This window comes from Schistocerca americana, chromosome 3, assembly GCF_021461395.2.
Source record: "Schistocerca americana isolate TAMUIC-IGC-003095 chromosome 3, iqSchAmer2.1, whole genome shotgun sequence".
NCBI lineage: Eukaryota > Metazoa > Arthropoda > Insecta > Orthoptera > Acrididae > Schistocerca > Schistocerca americana.
Window position 1 is genome coordinate 937,257,780 of NC_060121.1, and position 20,410 is coordinate 937,278,189.

The 20,410-nt window shown below is 41.4% G+C and overlaps 1 long non-coding RNA gene across 1 annotated transcript; it reads right to left on the bottom strand.

The window, feature by feature from the left end:
- Positions 1–1,580: 1,580 nt before the first annotated feature.
- Positions 1,581–10,006, bottom strand: LOC124605133. Its single transcript, XR_006978604.1, has 2 exons — positions 9,898–10,006; positions 1,581–1,900 (listed from the first exon to the last, which is right to left on the bottom strand). It is a non-coding gene; the product is annotated as an uncharacterized LOC124605133 (long non-coding RNA).
- Positions 10,007–20,410: the final 10,404 nt, after the last annotated feature.

Below are 20,410 nucleotides of genomic sequence, written 5' to 3' on the forward strand. Positions count from 1 at the left end.
GCGCACTTTTCAAACTGAAGCCGCAGAAAACCAAAGTGTGGGTGGACCGGCTGGGATCTGAGACCACGTCGTCCCGAACGTTAAGTTCAGTGTGTTTCTCGCAGCGCCATGTCGCTCGTTGAGATTTAGGGAGAAGGTTTCTTATGCACCGCGTTTGCAGAAAGAAAATTAGGGGAGAATGTGTTACACTACCAGTAGGATACTGTGCATAGGAACACCCATGTTTCGTGGTTAGCCGGCCGCTGTGGCCGAGCGGTTCTAGGCGGTTCAGTCTGGAACCGCGCTGCTGCTACGGTCGCAGGTTCTAACCTTGCCTCGGGCATGGCTGTGTGTGATGTCCTTGGGTTTAAGTAGTTCTAAGTCTAGGGGACTGATGACCTCAGATGTTAAGTTCCATAGTGCTTAGAGCCATTTGAACCATTTTCTGTTTCGTGGTTAGTACTTCTGTGCAGCGACTGATTTTAGACTCATATGAAGGAATGCACACTAGAGACTGCCATATGCAGTGTACGCTATTTGCTACAGTTCTTGATGTAGGTAGGCATGGCGTTGTGTTTTGCGCAACATTTGTAAATATTTCACCTCTTCAAATGTAAGTGCTGCATAATACATGAAAGCTGTTTGGAATATGTTGTTAATTCTTCAGTCACAGAGTTTTATGGTGTGTAAAATGCTATATATTTTTATAACTTTTAACACAACATGTGGAGAATTAAGCCATAGTTCATCAGTCGTACACCTTCTTGTATCTTCAAAAAGAAGACGTTTTACCATGAAACATGTGATACTTGCAAATGAACTAACTTTCTTTACCCTCTTAACAAGATAACTTATCCTGTAAATGGAAATTTGTATTATTTTCCAATACCTTCTATTTTGAAAGACATATAACTTGTAAATGGGTTTCGATAATACTTCTCCTTGATATCACTTACTGATGATTTGCGTGTTTGAAAGTAATAATATAACATACAGACTATTAAATACAGAATTGATAGTATTTTCTCCCCTGCAACATTTCTAAATTTTAATCGAGTATTTGTTCCTATGTACGTGACCATGTTGTATCTATAGAATTGTATGTTAATACCTTCAGCTATGACGGGCGTTGATATATATCAACGGGGACACGTGAAAAATGTGTGCCCAGACCGGGACTCAAACCCGGGATCTCTTGCTTACATAGCAGACGCTCTATCCATCTGAGCCACCGAGGGCACAGAGGAGAGTGCGACTGCAGGGACTATCTCGCACACACCTCCCACGCCTTTCGGACATGTCCGAAAGAACAGACACCACATCCATATATGTTGTAACTTGGTCACTGTTTACACATTTTGAGGAACCTTAATTTTCCGCAGTGACTTTTTCTCTTTTCAGGAAAAGACTGCAGCATGAAAAAATTGAATGCCATCTTTTAAAAATGGACTAAGAAAATATTTTAACTTCTGTAACATGGTCAGTGCGCACGTCGGAAAATTTACTGAGGTAGAATATATTTCTCCTACTAGAATCACAGAAGCGCACAAACAGGCGTAGGTGTGTTAATTGGCAGTTATTTCGTGAAATAAGAGACGCGCTTTGGCCAGGAGTGTCTGTTTATTATGCGCTACAAGGCTAATTGACAAGTACAGAAAGCGAGAGCCGGGTCCTTGAAGAGTCCGTCGCAGGAGTCGGTGAGCAGTGGCGGGTGGGGGGCGCCGCCGCCTCAGCCCAGCAGGTAGTACCCGTACGGGTAGTACGAGTAGGCGTACGGGTAGTAGAACTGCTCGCTGGCGCGCAGTGACTCGCGGGGGGCGGCGGGGGCGGCGGGGGCGGCCGGCATGGGGCCGGGCAGCGGCAGCGGCAGCGGGACGCACAGCGCCACGCCCACCAGCGCCGCCACCAGCACCAACAGCGTCTGCAACACCACGGCAATGTCAGACTCCTGCTCCACTACTGGCGTCTGCCCCACACTCTCCGCCATCAACAACAAGTAGCAACAGAATATAAATTATCAACTTGAGCGTATTACACGGCGTAATTCAAACGGCGCAGTCCCCTTCTCCTCTGCTGTTGAATTTATAAATCGAATATCGAGAGAAGAAAATAAAAGAAAGACGATTAAAATTTGGGATGAATGGATATCCACGATATCTGAATCCTTTTTGCACTTTAAGTACTTTGTAGGATTTACAGAAGTCATATGTCGTTTATTTTTCAGTCGGAATTGCTCTTTTTTTTCTATAACAGCCTGACTACTTTCGATCTTCCTGTCTCATCTTCAGTCTGATTTACTCACATCAGCAACCCATCGTGTCTGTATCGGAATTAAACATCAGAACAGTTCGGATACAGACGCGACAGGTAGCTGACATAACTATATAGAACTAAAGACAATCCAGAGATATCTAAACTAGTCATACTGTTGTAAAAAACGTGCAACTGCGACGCAAATAAAACGATATGTAAAAAATTTTAAATAGCAATACAGTCACTGAATTCTCTCACGGAAAATATATCTCCTATACCGAATTTCATAAGATGAGGTAGCTGTACACCCAAAGGGACTATAATGATAAGGACACTGTCCACAGAAGTATGCATGTTATTTCCATAACTCCGTAATGACATTACTATACTAGTGCAAGCGAAAAAGAGTTATAGTAGTAGCAGAAAACTGATGAAAATTGGATGAAACATAATGGAGAAAGTAAAGGAAATCTGCTATCTTGCAAGTAAAGACGGACGACGCAAGGGGAGGATAAGAAGCTGAATAGATTAGGAATAAAGAGCAGTCTCCTCCAAAATGAGTCTACTAGCATCTTACATAAGCCTTACCTAAGGAAGAAATTTCTGTGAATGTACGTTTGGAACCCGCAATGAATCATCTGCTGTGGAAAAATCGGAGATTAAGAGAATCGAAGCGCTTGAGGTGTCACTGAAGAACGCTGACAGTTAAGTAGACAGTTACGAAATGAGGAGGTCCTCTACGGAAATGGCGAGGAAATGACCATGTGGAAAACACTTAGTACAAAAAGGGGCAAAATGACAGTACAGGCATAAAGATATGAACGAATAACTCCCATGGTAGAATAATGAGGCGTACCGAGCAAAAATTGTAGGGAGAAATATATCCAATGAACGATCCACGATGAGGTGTGCCCTCACATGAAAAGGCTGGTACATAAGAGGTAGTCGTGACGAGCCGTATCAAACAAGCCAGAAGTCTGATGATGCGAAAGAAAAGTTAATCTCAGATGAGTTGTTCTGGTTGATGAGACGATACGTTGACATAAGGAAGTAATTTTTTATCTAGGAAGTTCCTAGATATGAAAGAGGATACGCAGGAAGATAAAGGGTGATACACTGTGTTGTGGTTCAAGGAGAAGTAAGAAATGCAGAAGGTCTGATTAAGGTACACGCGAAATGAGGAGGAGAAAGAGGAGTATGGATAACAGGAAACTTGGAGATAAGAAAAGGAAAGGAATCCTACTCAGCAAGCCATATTTCTGTATATTGTGGTGACTATTTCTTGTACTGTGTTTTGCTCCCTTTCCTCTCCCAGTCGCTAACAGTCTAAGTGGATAATTAATGTCAGCAAGCCTCAGTTTGAGCGTAAATTTCTCTGCCTTTCAACTCAGTATTATTTTGCGCACTTAGGAGGAAGCAGAAAACAGTATAACAGAAGTACGATTTGTTCTGAATAGGAAGGTAGGTCGGAGAGCGAGTTACTTTGAACTGCTCAGTGATAAGATTGCTACAACAATAGATAAAATATATATGCCGACATCGCAAACAGATGAAGAGTCAGAGTAGGTAGCTGAGGATATTGAACGGGTAATTCGGCAGAATAGACGAAAATCCAACAATAACTGGGGACTGGAACTCGGTAGTAGGGGAAGGAATTGAAAAATGTGTTAAGGGAGAGTATGGGTTTGGTATCAGGAATGCGACAGGAGAAAGATTAATTGAGTTACGCAATAAATTTCAGGTAGTAACAGCGAATACATTGTTCAAAAATCCAAGATGAGGAAGTATACTTGATACAGGACTGGAGATAGAGGAAGATTCCAGATGGATTATATCGTGGTGAAACAGAGATTCTGGAATCAGATTTTGGAACCGACGAACAGATGTAGACTCGAGTCGTAATTTAGGAATGATGAAGAGTAGGCTGAAGTTTCAGAGACTCGTCCCGAAGAATCAGTGTGCAAAGGTGTATAATACTAAAGTAGTGGGGAATTATGAGATTCGTTTTAAGCACTGAGGCTACAGTTACAGCGATAATAAATACCACAGTAAGCAGGTCAGTAAGCAGGTCAGCTGAAGAGGAATGGAAGTATATAAAAATGGCAGTTGCAAAAGGTGGAGACTCTAAGACAGGTACAAGAAAGGTAACAGCGTCAAAACCTTGGGCAAGGAAAGAAGTGTTTCAGTTGATCGAAAGGTTGATTGAAAGGGTAATACAGTACGTACAGGGAGATGAAAATCTGGTAGTCATGGAGTACTGGAATGCAGTTGTAGAGGAAGGTGTAGAAGAAAAGGTTACAGCAGAATATGGGCTGGGGAAAAGGAATAAGAGAGGAGAAAGACTTTTGAGTTCTGTAATAAATTTCAGGTAGTAATTGTAAATACTCTGTTCAAGAATCACAAGAGGAGGAGGTGTATTTGGAAAAGACCGGATAATACGGAAAGATTTCAGTTGGATTAAATATAGCCAGACAGAGATGCGCAAGGAAATGAGATACGGAAGGAGTAACGGAAGGAGTAACGAGATACCCTGAAGTTCTCTCAGGTTATAAATGCAGCAATAAGGAATAGCTCAGTAGGCAGTACAGTTGAAGAGGAATGGACTCTCTACAAAAGGTCAATTACAGAAGTTGGAAAGAAAAACATAGGTACAAAGAAGTAACTGCGAAGAAATCATGTGTAACAGAAGCGGTACTTCAGCTGATCGATGAAAGAAGGCAGTACAAACTTTTCGGGGAAATTTAGAAATACCGTAATATAAGTCACTTAGCAAAAACAGGAAGCCAAGAAGAAACGGCAGCAGAAAAGACGTGAAGAAGTCGAAAAAGAAATGGTCGTCGGAGGGAGTAAATCACCATACAGAAAGTCAAAACAGTCTTCAGTGAAACTGAAAGCAGATGCATGAACATTACGAGTGCAACAGGAACTCCACTGTTATTTGCAGAGGAGAGCGGATAGGTGGAAAGAGAACACTGAATGCCTCTGCGAGGCGGAGGCCTTTGACGATGTGATTAAGGAGAAACTGGAGTGCGTATGGAAGAAGCTCATCGTAACGTTTGAGATGCGGTGCTATAGAAAGGTAATGAAAGTTAGGTAGGCGAAGGATGCATAAGTGTGCAGCTGCGACAATGTCGCAAGATTACAAATTGAAAAAGCAACATTGTAACTGACGGTTTTATGTTTAAGATGACTAGCAAATATGCAAGAGTTCAATACGTCTGTGGTAGGACGGAAATTTGGTGAGGACGACAGAGGATTCTCGTTGGCGAGGATAAATGGATGAGGCAATTAAGTAAGATGTGATGTATGACGTTCAAGGATATATAAGCGTTAAATTTTTTGAGAGAGCAAATACGGGTGAAATGGACTGTACTGACAGTGAAGTGGATACAGATTTCAGATATGTGGAGGGCGGGCGAAGGATGCAGTGTGCGTGTTCGGCTTCGAGGTTTGGTCGATTATTGGCGTTATTTGGGTTGATTTGTGGGTGAGATGCATTCGCACTGGCTTTCTGTCGAGTTTTAGGCTCCAACTGCAACAGTGTACTACGTATACGCATTCTCAAGAAGTGAAATCTTACTCTCCATTATTACAGCCAAAGTGTTAATGCTAGTAATTTTATTGGTGTAAGGTCGGTTGGTTCTAAAATTAAGTAGTAGTTTCTTGGTACACGTCTAAAAGTAACAACAATGTCCGTTTTAATGTAATCGGATATTCCTCGACTACAAACGCCACATATGCTAGGCGTTCTGCGTTCTCTGCCTGGACCATGTTTTCCTTTTCCTTCTTCTTCTACAGAACTCGAGACGAAACGACGCATGGTTAGTGCAAGTAGACATTAACAGCGTCAAGACTGTTCCGAGTCATCTGACCACACACAATACACCACTTCATTGTTCTGTGATAAAAAGGACTTCTTACTCAATTTCTAACTTACAGTGACAATATACCGTGAATTGACTATATCATTAAAGTCCAGTCCATCACTATACTCAATTTCGTGCAAGATCAAATACTTTTTAACTGAAAAAAATGTAGCATTAACGTCTGTATTCCATACGTAGTGTTGTGCTTGAGCATAGGTGAATTCCGCAATGCGTTCTTGGTAAGATATGAAGGGAACCAGTGTGACATTGACTTTCACCAACTTGGCAGTGAAGTATTTTAGAGTGTGGTTATACAGTGAAGTGCTGCGTTTGCGTTGAGCCTATGGATGAGTATAAAACTGTAGTGGTTTGCGGAGTATATAGTAGATGAAGTCATAAAGTCAATTGATGGTGATGTCTTTTTATTAAGAACAACTGGAAACATCGGCTGACTGAGCGGCAGAGCCGGTCGGAGAGGCCGTGCGATTCTAGGCGCTACAGTTTGGAACCGAGCGACCGCTACGGTCGCAGGTTCGAATTCTGCCTCGGGCATGGATGTGTGTGATGTCCTTAAGCTAGTTAGCTTTAATTAGTTCTAAGTTCAAGGCGACTGATGACCTTAGAAGTTAAGTCGCATAGTGCTCAGAGCCATTTGAACCATTTTTTGAGCGGCAGATATAAACGTAAGTTCAAAAATAGTCTTGCAGTTGCAAAATTAATTAGTTTACTATACAGAGCATCCAACGTCTGTGGAAAGGGAAGTGGGTATTGACAGGTTTGATTTATGGCAGTGAGATATGGACTTTTACGCAAAACAGATCAAACACCGAGGATTTCTCTCCGAGAAATGAGAGCTGCGTGAAGGGAATTACTGGGAGAGAAAGGGATATACTGTTACCTAATGGACAAAATACAAACGTATGGAATGTCACACAAGTCTTGTGATTACGTTAAAAATATCCTAGAATTAGAACACAACATCTCATTCTTAACGAAGAGCAATCTTGAAACGTCAAAGTAACTTCGCCCGTGTCCCAATAGATTGCTGTAGAAACATTAATGTTCGCAATATACAGTATATAAATTACTAATTAGATGACGCCGACAACTGCATGATGTTTTCTGCTAATGATGCTGCGGTATACAGAGAATCGCAACGCTAGGAAACTGTAGCGAAACATAGAAGGACTTCCAGGGGATAGACCTTTGGTGCAGGAATTGGAAGTTGACCCTCATCATAAACGTAACGCATCGCACACAAACAGGCAGGAAGACACTCTGTTGTATGATCACACAATTGCCGAACAGTCACTGCATGCAGTCACATCAATTAGAAACCTGAGAGTAAGAGTACGGAGCGATTTAAGGAGCGACGACCATTTAAAACCGATCGCAGTTTAGGCAGATGCCAGTCTGAGACTCATTGGAAGAATCCTCAGGACGTATAGTCGACACACAAACTGAACGCTAAGTCTGTCAAAAATGGCTCAAAGGACTCTAAGCACTATGGAACTTAACGTCTGAAGTCATCAGTCCCCTAGACTTAGAACTACTTAAACCTAACTAACCTAAGGACATCACACACACATCCATGCCCGTAAGTCTGTCATTGCAAGATTACTCTATTAAGGAGAAGCCTGACTTAGAGGGAATTTAAGTAATAATGAGAAGCGTTATAACATATTCACGCAATGCACCCTGGATCAAGATGTATCCAATATACCAGTTTAACGCAGCTACTATATGCTTTTAATTAATGACTTGGAACGGAATCCTGACTGCATTAAAAATGGGAGAAAACGAAGAAAAGAGCTCCTTATATTCACAGTTATAAATAAAAAGCAAAGAAAGAGATTCAAATGGCCAAACTGAAAATTTCGTATTAGAAATCCCTTCGCTGCTAAAACTCTTGTTCAGGAGTTTCTGCAAATTGCAAACTTACAGTGATGTGCCAGACATTGAAACTGGTTATAACGTGCTTGGAGGAAGATGAACATATCTTAACCAGCATAAGTATAGAACCAGATGAACAAATGAACCAGATTCAAATGAAGAAAGGATTGGAATAGTTTACTGCCATTCAGAACAGAATGTTTTAAAAACGCCTTAAAAGTATAATAACAATAATATCAGGTCTACAACTTTGCTTTCGCCGATTGCAATAGATGACAATAGTGGCAAGTGCTAATGCAGATGGTACGTCGCAAGTGTCATACAATTAGCGTAGGCGTTTGTAAACATAACGCCATCAGAATATTAGCTAATTTATGATTGCATTATAAAATTATTCTCGATGGAGTAAGTCAACTTAAGAGCCAAATTCTCGTGATTCGCGGTAAGTTTTAATTTTCTGCTTTGTTGTTGTGGTCTTCAGTCCAGAGACTGCTTTAACATTGATAAATCTGCGGCTGAGGCTCATAAAATTCTGGGTAAGACCTGTGGTGAGCCACATATTAGTGAAAGAACGTACAGAGAATGGTATCAGTGCTTCAAGAAACTTGATTTTGATGTGGAAGACTGGCACGGAGGTAGAAGAGATAAGGTATTCGAAGCTACTGAAACCGACGGACACAAACGGAGATCATTAGCGAAAGCAGTTGTTGCGTTTGAGCTGATCACTGAAAGCTACAAACAGCAACAGATATGAAAAGGTGATTTTTCAGCATGACAGTGCTCGCCCTATGGTGCAAAAACCTATCAAAACATACTTGTAAACATTTCAATGGGAAGTTCTACCACCCCCGCCATATTCTGCAGAGATTGCTCCCTCTAACTACCACCGTTTTCAATCAGTGGTGCACGACCGGGCTGACTAGCTCTTCCGGTCATAAGAACAAGTTCAAAATTGGATCGATTCGTGGATCTCCTCAAAACATCCCTAATTTTCCGCCGTAGAATTAGTATGCCGCCCGAACGATGGGAGAAAGTAATGGCTTTTGAATTGTAAGGATTTCGTAAGTATTTCACAATAAAGCCTTGAAATTCGAGAGAAAGCGGCGGACGCAAAAGTCGTGGACTCAGTAATAATAATATTTTAAAAAGTGCATCAGTCTGAGCTATTACCAAGGAAGACTGATAGAAGAAATCGTGAAGATCCGAACAAGAACAACGGCTTTCATTATACGTACGTTCGTTTATATCAGTGGTGCATGACCGGGCGGACCAGATCTTCCGGTCATAAGAGCAAGTGCAGAATTGGATCGATTCGTGGATCTCCTCAAAAGACTCTTCCTTTTAAATTCCGAGATCGTACGTTCCTAGAAGCATCAGCAAATATAACGCTTCCTCCTAGATATATCTCTCGAAAAGACTATGGAGATAGAGAGGTTTGAGCTCATACGAAAGCTTATCAGCAATCATTCTTACCCCGCACCATTCACGATTGGAAAAGAAAGGGGAGGAAATGACAGTAGAACACAAAGTACCCTCCCCCACACACCATAAAATGGCGTTTGGAATATACATATCGATGCAGACATATTACGACAAAACAGATAGAGACGCATACAGGCAGCAAAACCAGTAGGAATACATATGAGCATTTAAAACGGAAAAAAGGGAAGCAGTTGGGCAAGAGGACATGACGGTGACAAAAAGAAAAGATAGGCACCTGAAAAGAGAAAGAAAATAAAGTGTGGTTGAGGTGAAGCAAATCCAAGAGTTGGCTGGTTGATGACCAGTCGCAAATTAACTGAGACGTCAAAACAGCGTACAACTGTTGATGCAAGTACTGCGAGAATCAGCATTTCCAGTTACTGGAGACGGGTGGAGAGCGATCAGTGCAGAGACCAGTACTCACCAGAGTCCTCATCTCGAGACTGGAAGAGCCGCTCGTGCAGAGGGGTCGGACTGTACGTGGGATGGGCGCCGTCCTCTCTTATATAGTCGCATCTGCCGGGGCAGCACGTGGGGCGACTGCCGATGGCGATGGCGAGCGGCGATGAGACTCCTGCGGGGAATTTCGCGAGCGCCAAGGCCGCGAGCCTTCACGCCCCACGAGCTCTGCTGGACGCACGCCGCTGCACGCCGCGCTCTGGTCGTGACCTGCCCGCTGCGCCGTCTCTGCGTCCCAACCAGCAAGTCCCCACACAACTTTTTGGCAGGTTAGAACTGCGTGCTGGGCCGAGACTCGAAGCAGAGCACTTGCCTCTCACGCACATCGATTGTAGTAAGTGAGCTCTCCGTATATAAGCTCATCGCCGGCCCCTGCGCCCGAGCGGTTCTAGGCACTTCAGTCTGGAACCGCGCGACCGCTACGGTCGCAGGTTCGAATCCTGCCTCAGGCATGGATGTGTGTGATATCCTTAGGTTAGGTTTAAGTAGTTCTCAGTTCTAGGTGACTGATGACCTCAGATGTTGAGTCCCATAGCGTTCAGATCCATTTTTATATAAGCTCACCGTCCAGAACTGTAGACACCCTATTACAACAGAGCACTGGTCACGATGGAGCACTGTAAATGGTGTAGAACTGGTTCCAGATATTAATCTGAAGAGCCATCGCTGACATAAGTCATGATAGCGAAGTAATGTACAGAGGGCCCGAAAGTCCGTTAAGATTTGAAAATATACTAACTCAGGAAATAATGTAGTAGGAAGCCGCCGCGGTCAGAATTTGAAAAAAACATTGTGCGATGTTCCATCAGATGAGAGGGAAAAATAACGGAATATTTTCGATAAAATGTTCAGAAGCCAGTAAACAGTGTAATGCACTAAGAGCCGAAAACGTTCTCAAATAAAATAAAATTTAAAATATATGTAAAAAAGGAAAAAAAGGCCTCACGCGATGTCCTATACAACACATCACCTCGAGAACAACAGCCGAGAAGTATTCAACAGCAAACAACCGGCTTACCCTCACAAAGAGTACACATATCTGTATAAATAGACACCAGATTACCTTGTTAGATATGCGGCGCCATCCACGCACAATAAAACAGGGTCATGCCTAGGTAAGTGCATCGCGCAGCAAAAACTGCTGCCTATTTATGCAGATATACGTACTTCTCGTGAGACTAAGCCGGCTGTTTGTTGTTGAATACTTCTTGGCTATTCTCGAGATAATGTGTTGTATAGAACGGCGCGCGGGGCCTTTTTTAAGAAAAAAAATGACAAGGACAACTGTCTACTAGGGTTTCCTGTGTTTTAGGAGCATCTCCCGTGTATTTAACATCTTGTACATCATTATGTTGTTTTTCATATATTTTAAATTTTGTTTGAGTATGTTCTCGGCTTTTAGTGTATTACTCTGTTTATTGGCTTCTGAACATTTTATCGGCCATATTCCGACATATTTCACTTTTATCTTATGGGACACCGCACAATGTGTTTTTGAAATTCTGACCACGGTGGTTTCCTGTTGATGTTGATGACTGTTGATGACTGGAAACATGTTGCCTGGTCGGACGAGTCTCTTTTCAAATTTTATCGAGACGATGGCCGTGTACGGAGATGGAGACAACCTCACGAATCCATGGACCCTGCATGTCAGCGGCGGACTGTTCAAGCTGGTGGAGGCTCTGTAATAGTGTGCAGGGCGTGTGCTGTGGGAGTAATATGGGACCCCTGATATGTGTAGATACGACTCTGACAGGTGGCCTATATGTAAGCATCCTGTCTGTTCACCTGCACCCATTCATGTCGATTGTGCATTCCGACGAACGTGGGCAATTCCAGCAGAACAATTAAACAACCAGTACGTCCAAAACTGCTGCAGGGTGGCTCCAGGAACGCTCTTCTGAGTTTAAGCACTTCCGCTGGCCACTAAACTCTCCAGGCGTGAACATTATTGAGCATATCTGGGATGTCTTGCAACGCACTGTTCAGAAGAGATCTCCACCCCCTCGTTCTTTTACGGATTTATGGACAGCACTGCAGGAATCATGGTGTCACTTCCCTCCAGCGTCTACTTCAGACATTAATCGAGTGTTGCGGTATTTTTTCGCGCTCACAGGGGCCTTACACTATATTAGGCAGGTGTGTCAATTTCTTTGGCTGTTCAGTGTATTTACTAATGGGTATTCTTACTTACAAGGGAACCTCCCCATCGCAACCCCCTCAGATTGAGTTATAAGTTGGCGCAGTGGATAGGCCTTGATAAACTGAACACAGATCAAGTGAGAAAACAGGAAGAAGTTGTGTGGAACTGTGAAAAAATAAGCAAAATATGCAAACTGAGTAGTCCATGGGTCACATAAGCAACATAATGGAGAAAGTGAGGTTAGGAGCGCCGTGGTCTTGTGGTAGCGTGAGCAGCTGTTGAACAAGAGGTCCGTTGTTCAAATCTTCCCTCGACTGAAAATTTTACTTTCTTTATTTTGCATAGTTATTATCTGTCCGTTCGTTCATTGACATCTCTGTTCACTGTAATAAGTTTAGTGTCTGTGTTTTGCGACCGCATCGCAAAACCGTGCGATTAGTAGACGAAAGGACGTGCCTCTCCAATGGGAACAGAAAACATTTGATCGCAAGGTCATAGGTCAACTGATTCCTCCACAGGAAAACACATCTGATATATTCTATACGACACTGATGACGGCATGTGCGTCACATGACAGGAATATGTTGTCGACCCACCTAACTTGTACAGCTGGCGAATGGGTAAACAGATTCTTCTACCTTGCCCGATTTAGGTTTTCTTGTGGATGTGATAATCACTCCCAAAAAAGTGATGAAAACATAAGAGTTTGTCACATAATCTGAAAAAGCTAAACTTTTCACTCGATCGAAGATTTGAACCAAGGACCTTTCGTTCCGCAGCTGCTCACGTTACCACGAGACCACGACGCTCCGGCGTTCTCATCGTCCTTAATGTTGCCTATCTTCCCTTTGTATATTTTGCTTATTTTTTTCATAGTTCCACACAACTTCTTCCTGTTTTCTCAATTGATCTGTGTTCAGTTTTTCAAGGCCTATCCACTGTGCCAACTTATAACTAAATCTGAAGGGGGTGCGATGGGGAGGTTCCCTTGTTAGTCTATCATACGAATTTAGTGTCCATTCTTCATTTACGGAAGGCTTTGTCACTTTTAGTCCGCAATGGGGGTACACTGTCGGCAGCTGAGCCGTATTGTTATATTCGTTTCTGTGAAGCCATATTGTGTGGGTCCAACCGCCAGAACTGCAGTGTTTCCGTCGCGCCGGCTGACAGGAGTAAGCGCGCACCTTGCGTCGTCCCACTGTTTGTCCGTAGTGGTCTGGTGTACAATAACGATTTCTCCCAAGTGATACGACGGGTCATCTGCGCCGAACGACCCGAAGAAGACGCCAGAACTGGTACATACACGCTAAATCTTCATATGGTAGGTTCGCCACACGATTATCGGCAGTTTTCGCCCCTTCCCAACTGTTGTAGTGTACAGGGTACACTTCGTCGTACACACCTTGCGGATCGTATCACTGAAGTCTACGCTCCGTAATTTGAACCGTTTAACACATTTTTAATACGAAGAAGTAAAACACTTCAGAGTCATGTCACAATTTCAATTTATTGTCCCAATTTCTTCTGGAGGCATAAAAATCGTTCCACATTTTCTGTGCACGTTTACACCACTTTCACATACAAATCCATTACAATACAATTTCGGTACATGTTTACTCTAAAATACACATTACTATAATACGAGGACTATCCACAAAGTACATTACGTTTTGGAATTAAAAATAAATAAAGTATTGGAATTTTTTTTTATTACATACAGATGAAAGCCACACTTAAATACTACTTTTCTACATAGTTGCCATTTAAATTAAGGCACTTATTGTAGCGATGGACGAGCTTGGAAATTCCTTCGTCGTAAAATTCGGCCGCCTGCGCCTTCAACAACGTGGTTACCTCTTCTTGAAGCTGCGCGTCGTCACCAAAACGCTGCATAGCCAACCACTTCTTCATTGCTGGGAATAAGTGGAAGTCGCTCGGTGCCAGGTCGGGACTGTACGGCGGATGAGGAAACAACTCCCACTTAAAAGATTCGAGAACTTCACGAGTGGCATTTGCCGTGTGGGCCCGGGCGTTGTCGCGAATCAGCAAGATCTCCCCCTGCGCTTATTTTGTATTGCTCTTCTGAGGTTGTGCAGAGTTTGGCAATACCTTTGAGAGTTTATTGTAGTGCCTCTTTCTAGGAAATCCACAAAAATCACACCTTTTCTGTCCCAAAAGACAGTCGCCACGTGGTTGAAGGCGCAGGCGGCCGAATTTTACGACGAAGGAATTTCCAAGCTCGTCCATCGCTACGATAAGTGCCTTAATTTAAATGGCAACTATGTAGAAAATTAGTATTTAAGTGTGGCTTTCATCTGTATATAATTAAAAAAATTTCCAATACTTTATTTATTTTTAATTCCAAAACGTAATGTACTTTGTGGATAGCCCCCCTATTACTGTATACACTTTGAACCTAAATATTTTGAAACCAACATTTTTAATGAAGGGCAGGGCTTTCCACGAACCTGTTTTCTTTATATTACATTGTTTTAAGGACAGAAGGAAATGCGAAAGTTTACTTAAGGTAATTCGTGGTTCGTTCCTATTTCAGGCGAAAGCACATATCTTATTCTGTCAATTCCCCACTATATATCACGACTGTCATCAGAATTCCATCATATCTGCGCCTATAACTACATTCAGCAGCATCTAAGAAAGGATTTCTACAGCATCTGCTTAGAAGTTGCGATAGTTGGATGTGTCAGACTGTACATTTCAATAGACTGATTACGCTACTAAGAAAATAATATTTTGTACAAAGACAAAGGAAAAAAGTAATAAAGTGTAACATAATCTTAAAGGTAGTCTACGATGTATTATGTACATATTTACATGGACAAGTTCCATAAGAAATTGGCACTGTGTCCTCCTGCATTGTCATAGTTTCGTTGTTTCTATTTACAAAGGATATGATTTGTGCTGTCTCAGTTTGACTGTTCCATTCTTATAGGCACAAATGTTAATTCTTATTTGTTTATTATTGTACAAGTGAATATTTGTCCTGAATCAGGTTTACCTTAATTATCCTTACTACAATAGATATTTACAGAGTTACGCCATTGCTTATTTGGCACATTTTCTTGAAGCAAATCTCTAATTCATTTTCGTAAATTATGTGTGTTTGACTCTCCTACTAAGCTGATATTTTTGTATGATAACAGTATACAACTGAACTCGTGTAATGTAACAAACAGTGCAAGACAAGAATGTATCTCATGTTATTCCTTTGACGTTCATAGGTGTTTATTGTACCACAGTGCATTATATAAATATGCAAATGATAGAGTCCGTGTGAGGGGAGACAAGGTTCTTTGTTAGAATTTATTTTCTACTCTGATGAACGTTAGCAAGTGATTTACAATTCAATGCTTTCGTGACCCACTGCGAGTGTCATTTCTTGCGTCGTCCGTTTATCACTATCTCATTACCATTGTTGTTACAGCAGAGTACACTTCTATGAGTATTCACACGTACTTCGTTATATTTCTTGTCAGTGGGGTCCTCCTCGTACTTACCACCGTAATTATACCTACTTTCCTAAAAGAAAATCATTTGCATCATTTCCTTAAACCCTTTTATCCCTTAATAAAAAGACTGAATGCTTAACCACCCATAAGTTAAGCAGCGTAATATGCACGATTCAAACATCTTTTAGCAGAGGAGCTCATGATGTGTTACTTCTCATATTCATGAAATATTACCATCATGTCCCACAGAGCCCACCACCACTAAAATTATAGTTATTCCATTAAAATTTGTAATTATGAGTTCTCGCGTTGTTCTTCATTTTGTAAGCTTCTATTACCCAACATACTGTATTCTTCATGACTAAACTTACCTTCTGATGATGTTATTCTGCAAATTAAATCACTTGTCTTACGTGATATTAAACGTGCTGTCTTGTTCATAGTGGTCATTGACGCTCTTTCTCTGTCCAAGCAGCATCTTGCCAGGGTACCTTTTGTTACATTCATTGTCTATAAAGTTTTTGCAAATATTTGTATATAGTGTAGATTTAATTAGCTTGTAACATAGTGTAGTTCCCATTTCGTGTAGAACAGTTCTTTTGTAGCTAATCACATCGTGTAGTTAGTAAATGTAGGTAGTTCTTTCACTGTGTGCATATTGTCTACGTACTTCTCCTTTCCTTCTCTTCCTATTTTTTGTTATCTTCAAGCTTACTGCTAATATTTAAATCTGAGCAGTTTTTATATCCTCTATCTCTTGTTATATTAACCACTTTGCTTGGCCTTTGAGTTCTGTCTCTCATCGGCGGTTAATACTAGCATATAATTGTTCAAAATGTGTGTGAAATCTTATGGGACTTAACTGCTAAGGTCATCAGTTCCTAAGCTTACACACTACTTAACCTAAATTATCCTAAGAACAAACATACACACCCATGCCCGAGGGAGGACTCGAACCTCCGCCGGGACCAGCCGCACAGTCCATGACTGCAGCGCCTGAGACCGCTCGGCTGATCCCGCGCGGCAAGCACATAATTTTTTCCAAGTCTTTGTGCGGGTACAATCCATATATTTTCCCGATATTACCACACGCCAAGACGTAACATCCCAGGTATGGAATGTTGATTATGACGTACGGTCAAGAATACAATAACTACCATTCATGATTTAGAGCATATACGTAAGAGTACTTCCTGGTCTACATGGAAGGTACTCTCACGTCCTAGCCTTTTGCCGTACACTTTCTTCCTAGCTGCAGTTCTTTCGTTGAGAGCTACTAATGCTGGTCGTATTTTTTCTAACTCGTTGTGAGGAATACGTAGCAGTGGTTTTACCCACTCGTCTGAAAACATGTGGTAAACTATTAACAATTTGTTGTAAAGGAGTCAAATGTCCTGTCTATTTAGTTTGTTTATTTGGGATGTATGTACTGATAAAGCTAATCTCTCATAATGCATCAAATAACAGGGGCTGAGGTCACTGCTTGGAGGTTGGATGTATGACAAAAATTTGATTTTCAGTGTTTCATATAATTATTGGCCGAATTTCAAACTTTAAAATACTGTTATAATCCACACATTAAGAGGTACCATCCGTGTTAAAGGTTTAACATAGTAATACAAGTATTACAACTAGAAATTATGTATTTGTCTTGAGACAGCGAGCAAATACCTACTCTATATCCACCCATTATTTGGGAACGAGAGAAGTTAGCAACATGCAATAAAATTTACAAGTGATTTCACATCTTTACGGATCTTTCTCTCGCTCGTACAATCACAAAATCTGGAAAGGAAAAGAACTCATCGCTTACTACTTTTTCGCTGTTCCTGCTGTAAAACTGTCATATCAGGCATGACGTTTCAATTTATTACGTCCTCACAATTATCTCTCTTCGCGAAACATTTTGCAAGTAGTGGCCACATATACCACTGCAAAATTAATCATCGTACGTCACATAGTTCAGGCGATGTGACTCGTAAATACTGAGATGCATGAAACGGAGCTCAAATTACCCAGACTACCCACATCTAGTGGCTAATAATGACAACACTTAGCGGCTTCCAACAAACTTTAAACATTATTTCGAACCGCATCTAAACTTCGTCTCGCATACGTGCTTAACGTCAAATATTTAACTCCTTAACTAATTTATAAAGCAACAAGGCTTATGAGGCTGTTTTGCACATACAAGTTCAGTTCTCTAACAATCGGAGGGGAGGGGTTTACTGGCTTGTGCTGACCACCCTTGAGAAAAAGAGACCTACGCATTTTGTAATGATTATGAAATGGAACTGGGAAACGCATATTTATTCGAATTGTTAGTTGATGGACGACGGAAGATCTTTACTGAACTTGAAGAGATAAGAAAAGAACGAGACGATTACCTAAAGGGAGATGAATAGATAATAGAAGCGAACAGGATGAACAGACGTCCGCATATCTCAAGATCGCAAAGTATGGAGAAGTATGTACGAATCCTTTTACTGAACAACACATATACAGAAGTTGTTTGCGATGATGGTGATGGCTCTGTTAAATTCTTTTCCCTTGCTATTAGATAATGTTAGCAGGAAGAAAAAATGGTTCAAATGGCTCTGAGCACTATGGGACTTAACAGCTGAGGTCATCAGTCCCCTAGAACTTAGAACTACTTAAACCTAACTAACCTACAGACAACACACACATCCATGCCCGAAGCAGGATTCGAACCTGCGACGGTAGCGGTCGCGCGGTTCCACACTGAAGCGCCTAGAACCGCTCGGCCACACCGGCCGGCTGTTAGCAGGAAGACTTTGTTGTTTTGAAGTAAAGTAATTTTGGTTTTCAGAATATTTGATAATATGTTCTAAAAGCTCTAATTTATGCAGGAAAATGATTATCTTGGTTGACACAGCAACCAGAACATGTTTAAGAAACTTTATTGTAAAAGCTAAATTTCATCTTTCATCAGAAATCCTCTAAAATATTAAGCAGGCTTCAAGGAAAATACAATGATGTCAGTGAAATGTCTATGTCTAAGTAAGTGGTGAGGAATAAATTATAAGTTACTTTCAACAAATCAAGAATATTGAAGAGAAATGTGTTATTTTCACTAAAACTTCACTATGAGAGGTATTAAGAATCGATGATGAAATTTATCATAATATGAAAGATAACTAAGAAACAGTGTTACGAAATTTATCAAAATAAAAAATCATGGCAGTTAAGAAAAAATTGTGAAAGTTACAAAATCACAAATAAACTGACTCAATAAGTAAAGGAGACTTAAATTATTAAGAATTTATACATAACTGATGACAATACACTAAAAAAATCATGAATTTCTGGGATGTTAGCCTGTAGCAAGCTGAAACCTAGAATTTTATAACATGTATTAAACACAAAATAAGTAGTACATCTACATGTACATCCATACTCCGTAAAGCTCTCCCGTGGATCCATAAAGCCTCTGATTTTTCGTGCTGCCCTTCTTTGTATATTTATACAAGTCACGTTCAACATCACCTGTTTGTCCTCTTTGATATGGGTTCCACACACCTAACCAGTATTCTAGATATAAGTGTAGATGTAATTAGTTGTATGCTTCTTGGTATCTCTGTGGCTTCCAAAATTTTCCCGGCCTATTTCTTCTTCCACTAATTTTCGGGTTTGCAGCCGGATCCCATCAACATTCTGCCACGATGTATCGGCCCAGAGACGTCCGGCCATCCTCAGGTGAGCAGACAAAGTACTGAAGAGGCCTGATACAATCATGGTATTTATAGCGAATTCCTCGTACTGGCGGTCTATGGGCTGCCCTCGGTGGTGACGTAAGGACAAACTAATCGCTGAATATCGACTGAGCATGTCGATTCCGTTGTGACCGCATAACTTTTATCCAGCTGGAAGCCTTTATCGTGATTCATTAAATTATCAGAAAGACGTATTTCCACGGATTCTTTAATTACAAAGTCCCAGAAGCAGGAAACCGGTGCTAAAATTTTGGTATTATTATATTGTATTGAATGGCCCATGGAAATGCAATGTTCTGACACTGCTGATTTTAAAGGTTGCCGCAGACGGGTGTGTCTTTCATGGACCGTTAGCGTCATCTGACCTATACATGCAGACCAACACTCACAGGGCATAAACACCCGCCTTCCTCAATTGTAAATCGTCTAACGTATCAGACTAAGGCCCTGCTCTTTGCTGGTGGACGGAAGATGACATTAATATTATTCTTCCTAAGCAATCTGCCTATTTTAGAAGACACGCTCCCGGCATATGGAAGGAACGCAGTTGATTTACAGACGTCATCAGTCTCCTCAGACCGTTGCTTCTTGTTATAATTGCGCATAGCCTTCCTTATTTGATGCGACGTGTAGCCATTCTCTTTAAAAACCTTCTCCAGATGCACTAATTCTTTGTGAAGGCTGTCAGCACCCGATATTACATGCGCCCGATGAATTAAAGTACTAACAACACCGGCGGTTTGTGCGGGCTGATGGCAGTTGGACGCCTGAAGATATATATATATGTATGTGTGGGTTTTCTAGACACCGAATGTGCGACAGACCCATCATTCTTACGGCGTGCTAACATGTCTAGAAACGCTAAAGTCCCATATTTCTCAATGTCCATAGTAAACTTGATGTTCTCATGTAAAGAGTTTAAATGACGAAGGAATTCTTCCGTTCCTTGTCTGTCATGAGGCTATACAACGAAAGTATCATCTACGAAACGCCAGAAAACTGCAGGCTTTAAGACGGCAGACTCAAGAGTCTTCTCCTCAAAGTCTTCTATAAAAACATTAGCCACCACAGGGGACAAGGGACTCCCCGTGGCGGCACTGTCAGTTTGGTCAAAAAATTCGTTATTCAATC